This window comes from Pleurodeles waltl, chromosome 9 (assembly GCF_031143425.1).
Source record: "Pleurodeles waltl isolate 20211129_DDA chromosome 9, aPleWal1.hap1.20221129, whole genome shotgun sequence".
Lineage (NCBI taxonomy): Eukaryota > Metazoa > Chordata > Amphibia > Caudata > Salamandridae > Pleurodeles > Pleurodeles waltl.
The window spans coordinates 409,794,071-409,813,758 of NC_090448.1; the positions used below are offsets into that span (position 1 = coordinate 409,794,071).

The following is a 19,688-nucleotide window of genomic DNA, read 5'->3' on the forward strand; positions in this document are numbered from 1 at the left end:
GTAAGTCCGGAAGATACAGGGAGCTTGACTAAGTAAGTCAAAAGTGGTCAGGAGTAGTGGTGGACTTGGGGCCGAGCAATCAGTGTATGTTCTAAAGAACACTCATGTCAACCTAACCCAGACCTTAAGTCTGGAAGTCACAATTTACAGTTGCAAATAGTGAAAAGTTGTCCCCTCTATGAATCCAGAGGGAAGTGACCAGTAGTATTTTGTTTGCCCTAGTATGAAATTGAGAATTACTGTGTATGTATATGCATGTATAGATAGAAATGTGGCCACATAATAATGTCAATATATAAGTTTATGTTATTTAGTGTATAATTTAGGAATAAGTATCAGATCTCCTATTCTTATGAAGGTTAAGTTAAAACAGTATACTCAAAAGTGAAGTAATGTCCCAAAAAAGTCAACTAATTAATTCCACACCCCTGAATTAATTATTCATTTTTATAACAGTCAGGCTGTCGCCCTCTGCAACAGAAATTACCTTTGTAGATCAGCAATATCAATACCATAGAATTATTTTTTAAGTCAGAAGTTTATGAATGCCTAGGTATTTATAGTATATCACCCCTAGGCCTAAAAACAACCTACATTGACATAAGAGAAATGCCTGTTAGACAATTATAAAAAAATATTTAAAGAACTAATACAAGGACATTATCCTCCAAGTTAAAAGTAGTGTAGTAGCCTCATGAACCCCATAACAAATATTGCCACTACTAACTAGTATCCCCATTATGAAACTATAGAGCCTCAAGATTGGGGGCTAGATGAATGATCAAATAGTATAGACTGGGACATACACACATATATTGAAGGTATACAAATAGAAGGAGAATTATCAGCTACTATACATACAAATATATTTAACTGCCTTTCAGATAGATGTGAACAGGATCTTCGCATAATCAGAATAAAAGAGTTTATTTTGAAATCTACAAAACCTGTTGCAGTTGTCTTTCCATGAGTAAAGTACCCCTTTGAAGGCCTATAAATTTTTTTTTTCATGTGTGACACTGGTGCCACCTTGTGGCCGGAAAGTGAATATATTGAAGTTACTGCAATTTTTCAGTGGAACCATGCGCAACAGTCATGTGAATTCCCTGCAATAATAACAGACTCATATTTAGTATTAGACCTCCTACTGTATGCATTTATTAGGGACCTCCCAGATGGAATTTAGGATATGAGTAATTTATAAACATGTATATATATCACAATAACATTGTTTGTTGTGTCAGGCAAACAAACCACTTAGGCCACACATACATGCACCTACCCAAAATATATATAAATGAACAAAGTCTTTCAGAGATTAGGGAGATATATATATATACATGAACATGATATATATATATATATATATATATATATATATATATATATACACATATATATATATATATATATATATAAAATGTTCACCTTCACAGCCTAATAATAGTTTATGTGAAGTCTGGAAATACCCTAGGAAGTAAATAGAAGTCCATTTAGAGTGTAAAACATATAGTAAAAAGATTAAGTTCACTAAACAGACAGGGGGCCTCCTTTAGAACACATGGTTAAAGTGTTCTCAGGAGACAGGGACAGGATAGGAAAATACTGTAAGAAATGGCACAAAGCATCATTAAAACTTGCACATGCATGGCCCAAAGAGGGCACATTTGATAATACAATAATAGAACACATGGCCACCTTCCTACAGAGTAAATGCAAGGGAAATAAACTAGAGAAAAGGGAAGATCACACTAGACCAAGGGAGGGTCTTTTGTGAAACAAATACGAATGAGTCAAATACAAAGCCTCAAACCCTCCCTTCGGCTCCTCCACCCCCCCTATCAAGATGTGCAATTAAGGTTAGGCAGTGCAAAGGTACAGGGCATGTATACATTGCAACCTGGAGCCCCACACTCATTACCCACCTCTTCACATCCCCCTACTGTGGGATATACAGACCCAGAGTATAGCCCACCATTAGAATATTTTTCTAAACATAGAGAATATGTTCACCCATCTCCATGTCCTAAATGGCCAGTACACGACGGGAAATGTCAGGTGGGGATAGTACTAAATACATAGGGACCATAGATGCCACATTTACACTTCATTTAGAGGACGAGATGTCCCCCACTAGGAAGAATGAAGGTATACCTAATGAGGGATCAAGAGGGGTACAGAGAATGGAGGGGGCAAGAAAAAAAGGAAGGCGTTTTGAAAAAAATGAGTACCAATATTAAAAATGAGACAAGAAGGTAAGCTTTCACACCAGAAAGTCCTCCCACAGAGTGCTGGAGGTTCATGCACTCAGGAGCAGAAGAGAATAGTGTAGGCAAGTGGGTCACAGAGCAGGAAGATGGACGGGTAGACCAAAGAGCGACTTGGGAAAAGGAGGAAGGGCCCCTGAGGCAGTCAAGGGCCCTCACTAGGCCACAAATAATTGAACAAGAAGGACTAGGTGACACAGTCTCCACACATAGCAGCTTAGGTGAAGAAGAATAAGTTACCTACCTTCGGTAACGCTTTTTCTGGTGGATACATTAACTACCTGTGGATTCCTCACCTAAATAATTCTCCCCCTCGCACCAGCTTCAACAGAAATTTTCTTCTAGATCTGCACGTCGATGATGACGTCACAATTGCCCAACTCCACGTGACGCCGTATGACGTCATCCACGCAATAAGAAGCCCTCGTCGACGTGCCGATGTCAGTTATCACCATTTTTTAGGTGCCTTTGAGGCGAACAGGTGAACATTGACCTTGAAGAGAACATAATCACATCAAATGAAGTGAAAACGCAACATTTATTACAATAAAAATAAAAAGAAACTAACAGCAATAACTGTTTCATATGGAACCAAATAAGTCAGTCAAGTTCAATCATGTGTCCTTGAATTATCAAAACCAGAGAAAGAAATACATATATACATGCCATAACTATATACATGAACCAAGCATATATATATATATATATATATATATATATATATACATACATACATACACACACACAAGACAATGGTGCTCACCCACGGATTTCGTGGTAGGACCACTCAGGCAACGGGGAGGCGGGTGGGACCGTGAGGAATCCACAGGTAGTTAATGTATCCACCAGAAAAAGCGTTACCGAAGGCAAGTAACTTATTCTTCTGATGGATACACCTACCTGTGGATTCCTCACCTAAATAATAGAGTCCCAAAGCAGTACTACCTCCGGAGGTGGGTGCCTGAGTGGTCAAACCAAGAAATCCTGCAGCACTGAGCGTGCAAAATGGCCATCGCTCCTAACCGCAGAATCCAAACAATAATATGTCAGACAAGTGAGCCTTTAAGGGATTAATTTGGTTCTCTCCACACCAACGTACAAATCTAGCCCACCTACTTGCATAGATCGATTTGGTGGAGTGTCGCCTGGCCGATAAAATAACATCCACCACTTCCTGCGGGAGAGAAAAAGCACTCAGATTGCCCCGTTCAATCTCCAGGCATGAAGGTGCAGACTCTGGAGGTGAAGGTGTAGAATCTGCCCCTGCGACTGCGAGAGGAGGTCTACCCTGTAAGGGAGACGGAGTAGAGGGCAGAGAGAGAGTTGGAGAAGGTCAGAATACCACACCCTTCTCGGCCAAGCCGGGGCTATCAAGGTGACCTGAGCCCCGTCTTGTCGGATCTTCCTCAGAACACGAGGAATCAGGGGTATGGGGGGGAAACGGGTAAAGCAACTGACCCTTTCAGGACATCTGAAACGCGTCCCCCAAAGCTCCTTGCACCGGATACTGGAGTCTGCAAAACAACAGGCACTGCGCGTTCTCCTGAGTAGCAAATAATCTATCTTCGGACACCCCCACATCTGGAAGATGTAAAGAACCAGATCAGGATGAAGACGCCACTCGTGGCCGACCGAGATGCGTCGACTGAGAACATCCACACGTACATTCAGAACCCCGGCCAAATGATTTGCTACCAAGCAAATCTTGTGGTCCTGAAGCCAGGACCAGAGTCGAAGAGCTTCTCTGCAGAGAAGATAGGACCCCACTCCTCCCTGCTTGTTTAAATACCACATCGCGGTAGTGTTGTCCGTCAGCACCTGGACTGACTGACCGCGAAGGGAAGGGAGAAAGGCCTTGAGAGCCAGACGTACAGCCCGCAACTCCAACAGATTGATGTGAAACTTCTGTTCCACTGGAGACCAAGGGCCTTTGATCTCCAGGTCCCCCAGATGAGCTCCCCACCCTAGAGTGGAAGCATCCGTTACAACCGTGGCCACTGGCGGAGGCAGCAAGAATGGCTTTCTTTGCGACAGGTTGCCGACCGCAGCCCACCACTGAAGATCCACAGCAGTGTCTCTGGAGATCCTAATCGAATCCTCGAGATCTCCTTTGTGCTGAAACCACTGCCTGCGGACACACCACTGAAGAGCCCTCATGTGCCAGCGTGCATGAGTGACCAGCAATATGCAAGAAGCAAAAAGACCGAGCAGACGTAGGACCATGAGGACTGGAACTACCGCTCCATTTCGAAACATTGCAATCAACGCCTGAATGTCTTGAACCCGCTGGGGCGGAGGAAAGGCCCGATTCAATGTTGTGTCCAGTACTGCCCCTATGAACAGGAGGCATTGCGAGGGCTCCAGGTGAGATTTGGGCACATTGATCGAAAAACCCAGGTCGAACAACAACTGAGTTGTCGACTGCAGTTGACGCTGCACGAGCCCTGGAGTCTTGGCTTTGATCAACCAATCGTCCAGATAGGGAAACACCGCTATCCCTCTTCTTCTGAGCTCTGCCGCAACCACCGCCATTACCTTTGTGAAGTCTCGAGGTACTAAAGTAAGACCAAACGGGAGGACCGCAAACTGATAATGCTGCGACCCCACCACAAACCGGAGATACTGCCTGTGTGATTTGAGGATCGGAATATGGAAGTACGCATCCTGCAAATCGACAGACACCATCCAATATCCTTCGTTCAACGCCAAAAGAACCTGTGATAGGGTCAGCATTTTGAACTTTTCCTACTTGAGGAACCAATTCAAAATCCTCAGGTCCAGGATTGGTCTCAACCGACCATCTTTTTTGAGGATCAGGAAGTATCTTGAATAACAGCCCTGACCCCTCTCCTGCTCCGGAACCAACTCCACTGCGCCTTTTGACAATAGGCATAACACTTCCTGTTGCAGTAGCAGAAGATGGTCTTCCGAACAGAAGGATGGGAGGGGTGGGAAGGGAGGAGGGAACTACCGAAATGGAAGAGCATACCCTTTCTTCTCGATGTCGATGACCCAGGAGTCTGATGTTATAAACTCCCACATGGGAAGAAATTGGGCAAGTCTCCCCCCTACCGGAGACTCGTGAACAGGGAGTGGTGGAGGGCTAAGGCTGCTTTCCCTGCTGGGTGGCTCCTCTCGTACGTACACTACCCCTGCCCCTGAAGGATCTGTAAGGCAGGGATCCAGCAGATTGCTGTGGCGCCTGGAACCTGCCACAAAAGGAGGAGCCACATCCAAAACCTCTAAACTTCCTACAGAATCTAAAGGTAGAGGAAGTGGCTGTCTGAAGTCCCAACGACCTCGCTGTGGCTCTGCTCTCTTTAAAACGCTCAAAGGTAGAATCTGCTTTTGTTCCAAAGAGTTTTTCCCCTTCAAAAGGCAGGTCCAGGAGAGTAGCTTGCACATTCAAGGAGAAACCTGATGAACGCAGCCAAGCCTGACGCCTCAACACTATGGATGTGCCCAAAGCTCTTGCCACGGAGTCTGAGGTGTCCAACCCAGACTGAATCACCTGGGTTGCCGCCGCCTGAGCGTCCATTAACAGATGCAACACCTCTTGTGGCAATTCAGGATGACCCTTTGCCTCCTCCATAAGGGCATGTATGTAATGCCCCAAAATGCAAGTTGCATTGGTCGACTTCAAGGTCATGCTGCACGTCGAAAAGGCCTTCTCTGCTGCCTGGTCCATTTTCTTAGACTCCCTGTCCGCTGGGGTCCCGGGGAACGAACCAGGAGCTGACTGGGAGGAGCATGATGCCTGAACCACCAAACGCCCTATTGACAGCTGTAGAAGTCACTGGCTTCCTCCAAATATCTTTGATGGGGTCCAAGAGAGCCTCATTGAAGGCCAAGAGAGGCTCCGCCACTACCGAAGCCGGATGCAGCACTTCAGTCACAAGGTTTCTTTTCATCTGTGCAGCTGGAAGATGAAGATCCAAAAAGTCTGCAGCCTTCCTTATTACTGCATGAAAAGATGCAGCCTCTTCAGTATACTCACCTGGGGAAGCCAAATCCCATTCAGGGGAAGTGTCAATGCCACTTGCTGTGTCCAAGCCTTGGAAATCACCTGAAGGCTCCAAGATCTCGCCTTCCTCCAGATGCTGTCTGCTGTATTCCTCTTCCTCCAGGAGGCGTAATGCTAATCTCCTGGATCGGAGCCTGGATTCGAGTCCCGGTGTCGATAAGGCGACGGCTAAGATCTTCGCCGGCGCTGCTCTTCGAATCCATCCGACGCCGGACCCTCCGGCGCCACAGGCAACTTAACTGTAGACTGGATCCATGGAGAATCCGCCGGGGTAGCAGACATTGTAGGCGTCATAGGCCTCCTGGGCGACGCCAAGGGCATCGGCGCTGAAGCGGCTCCAGAAGGCAGAAATGGCATAAAGGGTGTCGGCTTGTAAGGAGCCGGAGCACCCAAGTTAAAAGCCAAAGGGCCTGACGGACCTGCATGCCCTCCACCAGGTGCCATGGTGGAAAAGATATTGAACACTGTATTTAAAAATGCAGCAGGATCCGTACCCGGCATAGAGGCCGATGATGGACCAGGCATCTCCCGCTCCGGAGAAGCCACTGGTTCCTGATGAGGCTCGACTTCAAAACACCGAAAAAGGTGAAGTCGGAGAAGCCGGAGTCGTAGGAGGTGGAGGAGTGATGGTCGGGCTAATCTCACACGTCAGAAGGCACCGAGCTGACGGAGATCTGGATATGGACCTGGATCGGCCCCTGCTCGATCAGCGCCGAGAGTCGTGACGACGCCGAGAGTCCCCATGGCGACGATGAGTCTTCAAAGATTTCGAAGAAGACTCTCTACGATGACGTCTTTCCTTTCTTGGAACGGGCTAGGAATAATTTCGCCTCTCTCTCCTTAAGTGCCTTAGGGTTCATGCGGTGGCACGAACCGCATGACTCGACCTCATGGTCGGAACTAAGGCACCATAAACAAAAATTTTCATGGGGGTCAGTGACTGACAACCGACCCCCACACTGGTTACAAGGCTTAAAGCCAGATTTTCTTGGCTGCGACATAGTAACACCGAGGTTCAACTGTAGCTCCCTTTTAGCCTCGAAGAAAAAACGTTACTCGAAGGCACGGAAAAAAGGGAAACTGACGTCTGCACATCGACGAGGGCTTCTTATTGGCTGGATGACGTCATACGGCGTTGCGTGGAGTCGGGCAATTGTGACGTCATCGTCGACGTGCAGAGCTAGAAGAAAATTTCCGTCGAAGCTGGCGCGAGGGTGAGAATTCTTTAGGTGAGGAATCTACAGGTAGGTGTATCCATCAGAAGATATGTGTTTAGAAAAATCCTACAAAGGATCAGAGGGGGCATTAGATGACATCACTGAACATGTTAAAAGAATGTCCCTTCTTGAGGACCATAACAAGGAACAGTCACAATATGCCTGTAAGGGAGAAGAAAACAGTAAGACAGGACAGACTTTACAAAAGAAGCCAAGAGAATTACAGAGATTAGTATTTGATGGGGCGCATGCACGCCCATATGAGAGAAAGGGAACATTTGATATGGCAGGAAACATTACACTGAGGAAAGACATGGCATGTGCCTTCCCTGTATGTCCTGACAATAATTTGACGCCCACCTAGCAGGTTGGACAACCTAGCAGGTTGGACAGAAGGATTGGCATCACAGATGACACCATGGCCGCGAGAGGGTTCCTTTGAACCCCGAGACATGGCTAATGCAGAAATGTGCATTTTTTCAAGGTGCAGGGGATCCTTACTGGGATTATCCCTATATGCAGAAAAGTTTAAGGGTGTGGCAGAGATATGCTTGTAAGTATGACTCGCGTCACCCTACTGGCAATAAGACTACAGTCCTGTCACAACTGCCCTTGATATTCAAGGGCCCAGGGGCGCCTCAATATATACGATGGCCCCAGGTGGACAAAGAAAATCTTAAAAAACAGTTGCCACAACTTGCTGAGGGTGCTGGGAAATGGATAGCAGCTCTGGAAAAACTTACTGCAGGGATTACTCTTGCAATAGGGGACATTAAGAGTTTACTTATAGGAGATGAGACAGACACACTGTTCACAAAGGCAGGAGTAAAGGATGTGACATTGACTAACCCAAAATGTGATGGGGCACCCTTTAATAGAGTAAGGGGAATTGTTTGGAAACAACTGAGGAAAATGTATCCAGACAGGCCAGACATTGGGTCCCTTATGGCACAAACAATGCAGCCAAATGAGGACCCAGTCCAATTCCTTAGCAGAATGAAGGGAAAATGGACACAGGAAGTGGGGGAGAGTTGGGATGTAACTGTACAGAATGCAATAATATTTTTCAATACAGTGAAAAAGGGTCTGCCAGTTGAAGTGCAGGATAAATTAGATAATATAGTGGCCATGGAGGCCAAACCATGGACAGAGATACAAGCACACATAATACATTTTTGTAAGAAGAGACAAGAAAAGGAAATGAGCGAGAAAGATAAAACAGAGAAAGCAGCAGCTAAATTGGTCCAGCAGAAACTAGCCAAGAAGACAGAGGAAGGAATTGCCACTGCCACCACCCAGTTAGCTGCAGTGTCCCTGGGAATGTCTCCTTCAGGCACCCCAATGCAACCCTACCAGTATGCCCAGAGAAGCAATAACAGGAATAATGGAAGAGGAGGGCGAGGAAGGTTTGGGGGAAATAGAGTAAACACATTCCAAAGTGGACAGACATGCCACTTGCAAAATGACAGGACATTTCATTAGAAACTGTCGGTTTAAAAAGGAAGATGAACTTAGCAACCAGACAAGGGCACATTATGGCCAACAAATGGTACCGCCTGGTGGCATTGTAGCACAACCTGCCACGAGTCCCCAAGTGATATATCTCCCACAGCCCCAAATACAACTGCAGCCTCAACCACAGATACAGCCTCAGCAGTTACAACAATCAGTGCCCCAAATACAGTATGGGCCACAGCAGACAGTGCAGCCCACCTTGCAGCACCAGAACTTACAAGGAGGGGTAACTGTCAGGGGATGGAACCCATTCCAGCAAAACTACATGGGAGGATATGCCCAATGAAGGTGCCCAAGGAGACGTCTCATGTGTCCAGTCTTATCGGTAACTCACAGGCCAGATGAGGAACACACTGTGATGGTAGCCATAAATGACAAGGAGTACACCTTTCTCATCAACACTGGGGTCACTAGGTCCTGTATCCGTGAGAAGGGACTGCAATTGTCAAATTTATCAATGGACACACAGGGGTTCTCCGGGGCTGTAATGAGGAGTCCATTCACTAAACCGGTGGAGATGGAAATAAGGGGAGGTATGTTGATGGATGTTTCTTATTCTCCCCAAATGCACCAGCTATTCTGCTAGGACGTGAGCTCATGGCAAAATTAAATATGACTATTCACTTTGAAGAGGATGGGACTATGATCTGTTCAACACCTGGAGTATCTAGTACACGCATCATGACAATGGTTACACACCCCCTAGATGATAACTAAGTTAGAGCCAGACCTGTAGACATTTTAGCCTTTACTAGAGCAGTGTACACCATCATAGCAGAAACACCAGAACTGACAGGGAAACTAGTTGAATTACGCAAAACCTTTCTCTTTAGACGACAGGGCCCCTATTTTGAAACATTAGACAAAAACCTCATTCTGGAAATAGAGGCTCTAGAAGTGTCCCCCACCTATAGGACAACTGATGGCAAGTGACCACACTGGTGCGATGTGGGCATGTGCCATCTTTTATGATCCCAACATGCAGGTGGGCGACATATCAGATGACCAATTGTTTGCTGATGACTCTAGAAGGACAGAGATTGTTTTTCAAAACAGTGTACCTTTAAGCACCACACTGGAGACAAGGCCTCTGATACCAATAAATGTCTCCAGTCCTATCAAAGATAATGACCTTGCACAGGTACCCCCTAACTTATGAACAAAAGGCCCTTATGATGTAGGCCTCGTCCGCACAGCAGTACCATTCAGAATAACTTTGAAGGAAGGAGCATTACTGCCAAGAGTGAGACAATATCCTCTATCCAAAGAAGCAGAGGAGGGCATTGCACCTGTTATACAGGCTTTGGTGGAGCAGGGAGTCATATACCCAGGTGTATCCTCCTGCAACACCCCAATTTACCCAATAAAGAAGGCCAAGGGAAATCTGTGGCGCATGATTCAAGACCTGCACCCCCATAATTACATAGTGATACCAGAATTCCCTGTAGTACCTGACCCTTCCATCATCCTAACCAACATACCCCAAGATGCTAGATACTTTACAGTCATATACTTGAAGAATGCATTTTTCAGCATTCCCCTACACCAAGACAGTCATTATTTGACTGCATTTTCCTATCGTGGTTCACAGTACCTGTATTCCAGATTACCTCAAGGGTACTGTGAGTGACAGGTACTGTGAGTTCCCTAGTGTCTTTAACAGGACGGTCAAGAATGACCTCACCAATTTTCAATGTGACAGCACAGTGTTGCAGTATGTTGATGACCTACTGATCTGTAGTCCAACAGAAGAGCAGTGTAGAAAGGCCACTGTGTCCCTGTTGTGCACCCTTGCTCAAAGAGGTTACAAGGTAGACAGGGACAAATTACAGTACTGTCAGGAAGAAGTTCAATACTTGGGGCAACTACTGTCAGCATCAGGCGGCCGAGTTATGCCCGGGAGAGCAGAATCCATTCAGCAGATGACAGAACCTGAGACTGTGAAAGGAATGCAGAAGTTCCCAGGCTTACGTAATTATGTCAGACATTGGGTTTTTGACTACAGTACTTTAATATCCCCACTGCTTGCATCTATCAAACAGGCGAAAACACAGAAAGACAGGATAACATGTACTACAGAGATGAAACAAACCTTTAGTAAGATAAAAACTGAGATAACAAATGCACCAGTGTTAGGAACACCAGACTATAACAGAGAGTTTTTCCTTTTTTGCCACTGTAATGGCCAGGTGATTACGGCTGTCCTCACCCAAAAGTATCATTTAGGTCACAAACCAATTGCATATTTTAGTGGCCTACTTGATTCTGTCATGAAAAGTCATTACCCTTGTGAACAAGCACTAGCCACAGCAGCCTTTGCATTAGAGAAAAGTGTTCCCATGGTCATGGGTGCACCCTTGACACTGTATGCTGAACATGCTGCGTTTGCAATAATTCAGAAAGCTAAAACAACACTAACAACACAGAGAGTATCAGGCTACAAGATAATATTATAATTACCATCCTTGAAGGTGGTTAAATGCCACACAGTCAATCCTGCTACCTTCTTTGCACACCCCATTTCAGACACTGATGATGATGCCCATGATTGTGCCATATATACTCCAGATAAGTGTAGCCAAGCAACAGAAGACCCCATTCCAGGTAGTGTTGTATATTTTGTGGATGGATCTTCCACAATAGATCCGAACACAGGGGTAAGACATACAGGTGCTGAGGTGGTCAGAGCGATGCAGCACAGCTCTTCAGACACACTGCAGATAACTGAACAGATAACTCTGCCATCTCAATATTCAGCCCAGGCTGCTGAATTAGTAGCTTTAGTGGCAGCCCTCAAAAAAGGGGAAGGAGAAACAATAACAGTATACTCTGATTCAGCCTATGTCACTACAACAGTGCATTCCAGCGTTATGCAGTGGAATAGACGGGGATTTCTCAAGTCTGATGGAAGCCCTGTCATGCACCGCCCCCTTTTAGAGGACTTGATACAAGCTTTAACACTGCCACATGCAGTTGCAGTAGTGAAATGCGCAGCCCACACTAATGCTCAGGATTTTGTGTCCCGTGGAAATGCCCTGGCTGATTGGGCAGCCAAAGATGCAGCAACACGCCCTCTTAGTGATACACATACCACAGTTTTGTTAGCTAGTGAAACACTGACATCTTCAGACCCTTTGAATGCATCCAGACATCACACAGAGACCGCTCACCTGCATTTAAGAGAGATACAAGAAAATGCACCAAAGCATGAGAAACAGTTGTGGGAAGCCAGAGGATGCACACAGACAGGAACAGATTTAATATACAGACAAATATAAACAGGGAAGCCTGTCATGCCCCAAGCATTGCTACAGGTAGCTCTAAACCAGCTACATATTCCTTCACGCACTGCTAGAGTCAATATGTCCCTCCAAATACGTCAGGATTGGTTTGTCCCTAACTTGCATGAGATGATTACAATGTACATACACATCTGCACAGAGTGCCAGCAGTATTCACCAAATCCCACCTTTAAGGTAATAGCTTCTAAAATATCTCACCCACAAGGTCCTTTTAAGGAACTGCACATTGACTACATTGATATGATTGAGAGATGCAATCATTATCGCTATCTTATAGTTGTAGTCTGCCCATTCTCAAGGTGGATTGAAGCAGGGCCTTGTGTTCACTGTGATGCCAAATCTGCTGCTAATTTTTTGATCCGTGAGGTAATACCGCGGTGGGGTGTCCCTGAGGGGATCAGATCCAACAATAGCACCCATTTTGTCAATAATATATTTTCTCACCTCACCACCTTGTTAGGAATAACACACAAATTGTCCTCAGCTTATCATCTGCAAAGCAATGGAATTGTGGAGTGCCTTAATGGCCTCAAGAACAGAATAAGTAAACTATGTGAGACATGGAAAAAAAATGGCTCTACTGTCTCCCACTAGCCCTCTTTGCTTTGAGAAATACCCCAGGATCAGATCATCGTTTAACTCCCCCATCAAATAGTGACAGGTAGAACAATGAGCACATTTGTGCCATCAACTAGACATAAATTGGAGACAGAGTGCACCTGAAGTTGTACAAACTGAAATGAATGAATACATGTCTGAGCTAACCAAAGTTGTAAAGTTCTTCTCTAAACAGGTTACACGTGCAGCCAAGAAGTGTGCCAACGCATCTCCTGTAAAGGATCAACAAACACCATTACCTTTGGGAACTTTAGTATGTATTCGCAATTTTGTCAGAAAGTGGAATGACTGCAAATACAATGGACCCTTCCTCCCAGTGACATAAAGCACGACTACAGCAGTGAAAGTCCAAGGCCACAAACCATGGTACCACCTCCAGGATATCCGCCTGGCCCCAACCATGCCATCCATTCCTTTGGACACTGAGCAGGAAAAAAGAGGGGGGAAGAACAGGAGAAGCCACCGGAGTAAAGCCTCCCTCTACATTTTCAATCTTAGACAATTCTTCTTTTAAGTTATGTTTTTTTATGTTTGTTTTTTCTCCTCGTTGCACTGATATTGCTGCTTTTAGCCCTTGGATGTTTTAATTATTTTGATCCTATATCAATTATTACACGCATGCGTAGAACTGTTGATAATGATACTGACCATCACCTTCTCCATATTGCTTTGTTTGACAATGTGTGGTATCAGCACATGCACAATATAGGCACACCCACATCCAACACCAGTTGTTATGTAGGCTCTCTCATCACCCATGCTGCTGGAGTAGATACATTGCATCTCCCTAAAGAGGTATCCCCAAACATTACACATTGTCTCCTGCACCTATTTTTATCCAGAATGAGAGTACAGCTACAGCCAACTCACGTTAGTCCTGCTACTGCACGAGTTAACACAACTAGATTTGACACCACCCCAGAAGTCCTACAAGTCCTGACAGAAAAATAAGAGATAATGGAAGAGATATCAAAAATGAAGGAAGCAGGACAAACAATGTTTCACCCAGATTGGGAAAAATGGGTATTACGTTGAGGTATTTTTGGAAGGTCTTACCCATCATCTGAATGTAGTAACTATTTAGCTAAACCCCTGCCCTCTGATTGCGCAGGCAGGCCAGTTCTTAGTATCACAGGATCAGTATTTGCCCATGATAAATGGCATACCGAGGCCAAGTTCTCATGTAGAGCAATATCATTATGGAATGGTACCAAGACACAAGGTCCACTAAGCTTTATTAAGATAATAGGCCAGTGTCAGGAAATATGGGATGCGAACATACAGAGATATACATGGACAGGGACCACCATACACCCTAGAATAGCAATGAAGTTAACACAGTTTCTCTTTGTTTCAGAGGGAAAGGGACAGTGAAGGTGGGGAGTAACCTCAACTGCAACATCACCACCTACAACGCTGATATGCAGGGCGGCACCTCCAGCCTGATGGATCACTACTGGATGTGTGGGGCCCGGCTCCACATGCAACTACCCCCGAACTTGAATGGCCTCTGCTCCCTAGTGACTTTGCACACCACCTCCCTGGTAATACCAGGTGTGGACATCTCTCAGTTACATTGCCATCCCATGAGCCGTCCAACAACCTTGCCTCACCATTACCGGACAAAACAAGCTGCTGAGCTTCTTGGTACTGAAGTGTGGAAAGACGTTCCACAGGAACATAGACTATTTAATGATGCCCAAATCTTTTTTGGTAGCATCCTACCATTCATTCAGGCGAAGGCAACTACACGCTGGCTGCAGATCACGCGCTTTGAATTGATGAAGACCATAAATGCAACTGAAGATGGGTTCAATGCTATCAAGGAAGAACTCCGAGCCCTTAGGCTGGTGGTAATGCAACACAGATATGTACTTGATTTAATGACGGCCATGGAAGGAGGGGTGTGTAAGAAGATTGGATCGGCCTGTTGTACTTATGTGCCGGCCAATGATGCGGACAATGGGACATTAACTCAGGCCATTCAGACATTGCATGATCTACAAAAGAAAATGATCGATGAGGGGGGTGCCCCTGATGGGTGGTTCGAGGGCTGGTTTAAATTAGTGCCGTCCTGGATGTCAGGGTTGTTCAAGGCCTTGTTGCCTTTGATTGTGTTGTTGCTTTTGATGTGTCTTATTTCTCAGGTAATAATAGCATGTTGCAAAAGGATGACAGCTAAATTGGGAGGGACAGAGTAGTGGGTATGTGGTAATTCCCCTAGTTTCATTAGTAGATGGGAGGTAGGAAAAGTAGTTGAATAATCAACTAGAGGGGGGAATGATGTAGGAAGAATAGGAATACATCACATACAAACAAACATAAGTTCCCAAATCCCAATACAAACATTTTAGGCTAGAGATAGTTGTAAACCAATGTAAGTAGTGAAAGGCTTAATACATTACATGTTTAAACAAGCATTTGCAATGCAACGGGTCTCGCATTTGCTCGTGTTACAGCTGACAGCGTTGTAAACTCCTAACCCGACTTTTCACTGGTAATTAAACCTATCGGCAAAAGTGCATTTATGTACTAACCGGAAAAGTGCAATTAACTGTGTCTCAGGGTTGATATTATGGAAAGCGCTCAACTTCTGCCAAGCGAGATGGCGCTGGGAAAAGAGAGAAAAAGGAGTCCACGGGCCGGACGGAAAACAGCGAGCCTCGCATGTTTTCTGTACTTGGTCAATGCGCTCGAGGAGGGCTATCCACCGAAATAGGCATGACGTATGCATGCCTTCCACTAATGAAATCAAGCAGATTCTAACAGGCAAGCCCATGAACCAATGACGTGCCGTGGACGGTGCTCCGAGCCCTTTTTAGTAACTAAAGCGTCTCGCTTAGAGAAACGCATGCGCAAGCAACGCAGGCTCGACCCTAAAAAGAGAGACTGTGGGTTCAATAGAAAAGGCAGGTCATATTTAGGACAAACACTTATTACTTAAGAAACCTATACACATGCTGCATTGTTAAGTTAGCTGTGCTGAAACACACAAGAGGCCCAAGCCACATTAGAATGAGAGTTTTTCTTTAAAGCTGCACGAACTGTTGCTTTCAAAATTTTCACTTAGCATGAACAGGGTGGAACAAAAGGGTGTATCCTTCCTTAACACAGGGGTCCTAAAAACCACAAGTCATTCATGTCGTGGTAAGGGGAACTGTGTAAGGGTCAGATAGGTATTTGCAAGGCAGGGCTACCATGAGCAGCAAGCAACATATAATCTCTTGTTGTGCAGAAAGATAGATATGGTGAATGACGTCAGTGAATCTTACCCACCCATGAGGCCAACAAGTGCAAGTGCTTCTTTCCAGAGGCACCCCATTATCTTATCTGTAGTGGCTTACGTCAATGGTGAACTCTTGACCACAGTTTTTTGTGGTTTTTTACAGTATAAATGCTACTGGTGTTTGAACCAGAACTTTGAACTTCAGTCATGGCCTCTATGTTGAGACTGCCTGTTGTTCCCAGCTGAAAATCGATTAAACCTATATTATTGTGTCAAATTGATCTGTCTTATTTTATTAACAGATTTCCCTCTAACAATTTGTTTAATCTTGCTGTGGGAAGAATGCTCCCATAAACGCATTTTGCACTACTACTCAATTGCTCTTTACTTATCACATTTTGTCGATGAGTGGTGTTATAAGACCGGTGATCATCCACTTCTGGGAATGCTGTTCGGAGTGCACAGCTATCGTAAACTGAACTGTAGTCACTGTTGGAGGAAAAAAAAAAACACTCACCCATTTCTAAGTAATGTTACCGTTGGATGTGGCGATGTGTTTTCATCACTATTACGGAGACCAAAATGCATATGCCATTATTGTGGTGTAAAACACACAGGTCCCAACTTGGAGCGTAAGGCCTGTTCAGCCGTGTATGTGCACGTCACACACAAGCAGCGTCTTGAATTCAGGCTGCAAGTTGGAATGCAGTGTCTGTCCAACCATGGATTTGTTCTTGAGGCAGGATGCATCGTTGAAGTGTGAGTCCCACGCAAGCGCCATCTTGTAATGATTTTTTTATTTATTTTTTGTTACTCACCACGTTTATTTTCATGGCTTCTGATGTACTGTTGCCAATGAACAAGTGGCTGAGATTACACAAGTGTCAGGTGGTTTTACTTCAAGGCATAAATCACTTCATCGACTTTAAACTTGAGTACTACATAGTTTCCTCTTACTGTTTTCTTAATAGACAATTTCTACGTTTAAACAAATTTGTGATTTATCTTTATTTGGTAAAAGATGAATTTCTCCATTTCACTACACATGTACTTTATTCTGTGTGTATCTCAAGCAGTGTCTGTGCTGCTTGAACAATTTTCAACTCTGAATGCCTTTTATGGCACTCCTCCACCTACATTTTTAATTGTCGGAATCAACCCATGAAATGGGAGAAATGGCTGAAACACTTAAACTATATGTTAACCATTAATGGTAATTATTTTGATGCTGACAGAAAAAAAGGCATTATTATTAAATTTAACTAGGATTGACGCTGAAGGCATTTTTGAACATCTGCCACCCCTGTTAGCTCCTCAAGGAGTGGAAGCTGGAGACAATGATTGTTTTTCAGAACCACTAGACAGACTGAAAAAGAGATTTACTGAAGAACCACATATAATTTTGGAGCAATGTAATTTTATACAAAACATCAGCATTTGAATGAATCTGTTAATTTTTATGTCTCAACTTTAATAATTCTTGCAACTGATTGTGCATTTGGTGTAGAAAGAATTGGATACATACATTGGGGATCAATTAATAACACAATGTTCTAATAAGATTCAGGCTAAATGAAATCTAACATTACAAGAAACTATAGACACAGCCAAAAATGTAGAAGGTTCAATTCACTCTTTCAAGAATCATTAAGGTTGAGAATGTGCCTGGTGATATTGCAGCTTTAGCAACCAAAGAATCGGTTAAAGAAAGTAACAGAATGTTTAGTAAATCTAAACAAGCATTTGATTCAGGTTCTTCAAACTTTTGTTGCAATTTTTGTGGATCTGGAGCCCATTCTGCACAATTTAAGTCCTATCCTGAACATGTGAAAGAATGTTTAAAATGTGGGGAAGGGAGGCCATTTTGGGAATGTGTGTTTATCTTTCTTTAATAGAAAAGTGTCATCAATCCAAAAACTTGCTGTCTGTGATGAATGCTCCCAAGAGAACTTGGTCTTCTGTGTGCCTGAAAAATTACAGAGTGAAAATAATGATATGGTGGATGCAGATTAACAAACCATTATTGGTTCACCAATTGTTTCTTCAGTTCATAAGGAAACTACTGACAGAAAATTGGAACCCAATGATGTAAGAGTTTTTGGTGGCAAAGAAATTAATAAAATAGGTTATCTTGTCAAAAGTAAATTATAACACAAATCTATTTTAGGTAAAGTGTATGTGGCTGTTGATGGTTTGCAAGTTTTGGGTTAGAGACAACCAGTAAGATTTGGAATAACTCATAATACAAAAAATCCTGTTCACATTGCTGATGATGTACAAGTTATACAAGGAATTACACACATACTGGATCAGTTAGAGAAGTTATTAGAGAAACATAAGAGTTTATTTTGTAAAGAGTTTGGTAAAGATGTTGGTTTTACACATCACCTTCAATTGAAGCATGATGCTTCTTCACCCATTAAATGCAAATTGAGACAAGTTTCAATTTCAGTTAGAAGTGAATTATCAAAAACACTTTAGTGACATGTGAGGTAGGAATAATTGAGCCTGTGAATGATTCCGAGTGAGTTACTCTCATTGTTTTTTTTTTTGTTTTTTTTTAAAGGGATTTTAGAATGTATGTGCATCTTCAATCAATGGGTAAACAAATTTTTGTGGATTGTCAGCTGCTACCACACATTCAAAAAGAAAGCCGGATGGGGCAAAGTATTTTACCACTATTGATCTCAAACCAGCGTATCACCAAATTGAGTGGACTGCTGATTATCGTCATAGCACTACTTATGTTACACCTTATGGACCTTTCAGGTACATGAGCATGCCTTTTGGTCTTGTTTCGGCTGCATCAGTATTTCAGAAACTCATTTTTTGTTTGTTTGGGAATATGGATAGGAGAGTTGCATTTCAGGATGACATTTTAGTGTACATTGATACAGCAGATCAACATTATCTCTTTGTTTAGGAATACTGATAAGGTTGTTGCATTTCAGGATGACATTTTAGTGTACACTGATACCGTAGATCAGCATTATCTTCTTGACAGAATTTTGTCTATTGTACAAAAAAGGGATGAAAATTCATCTTAATAAATGCAAATTTGTTTGTGTTGGAAGATGATCTTGGGCACGCTATCTCAGGTGAAGCTAATACTAGTAACAAAGATTTCGTAAAGACTATTCAAGATACTCAGGAATCCACTAACAAAGGTTTACTCAGATCCTTCTGAAGTATGTGTGACTACTATTCAATATTTGCCAAAGGATTTGATTTTCTGATATTCTTTGATCGTTAAGAGTTTTACTTAAACAGGCATTCGCCAACAGGTTTCGCCTACGCAAGACCTATTTGCACTGTGAATGATTTTTTAACAATGTTGCAATGCAGCGGAGGCAGCTGTGCAACATGTCTTAAAGTAAATAAAAACAAAGCTTTATGGCACAGTAAAAGGTTACTGAATTACACTTGGGGCAGGGTTGAGAGCAAACAAGGTAACCTGGAGTTTACCATCTCAATGGACATTGGAAGAAAATGACAGATGGTGGCAGAGGTTACAGAATG

The 19,688-nt window shown here is 43.7% G+C and overlaps 1 long non-coding RNA gene across 1 annotated transcript in view; it reads right to left on the reverse strand.

Moving 5' to 3' along the window:
* Positions 1–19,688, reverse strand: part of LOC138258635 (uncharacterized) — a 439,666-nt gene that overhangs the window by 408,381 nt on the left and 11,597 nt on the right. The window lies entirely within an intron of this gene.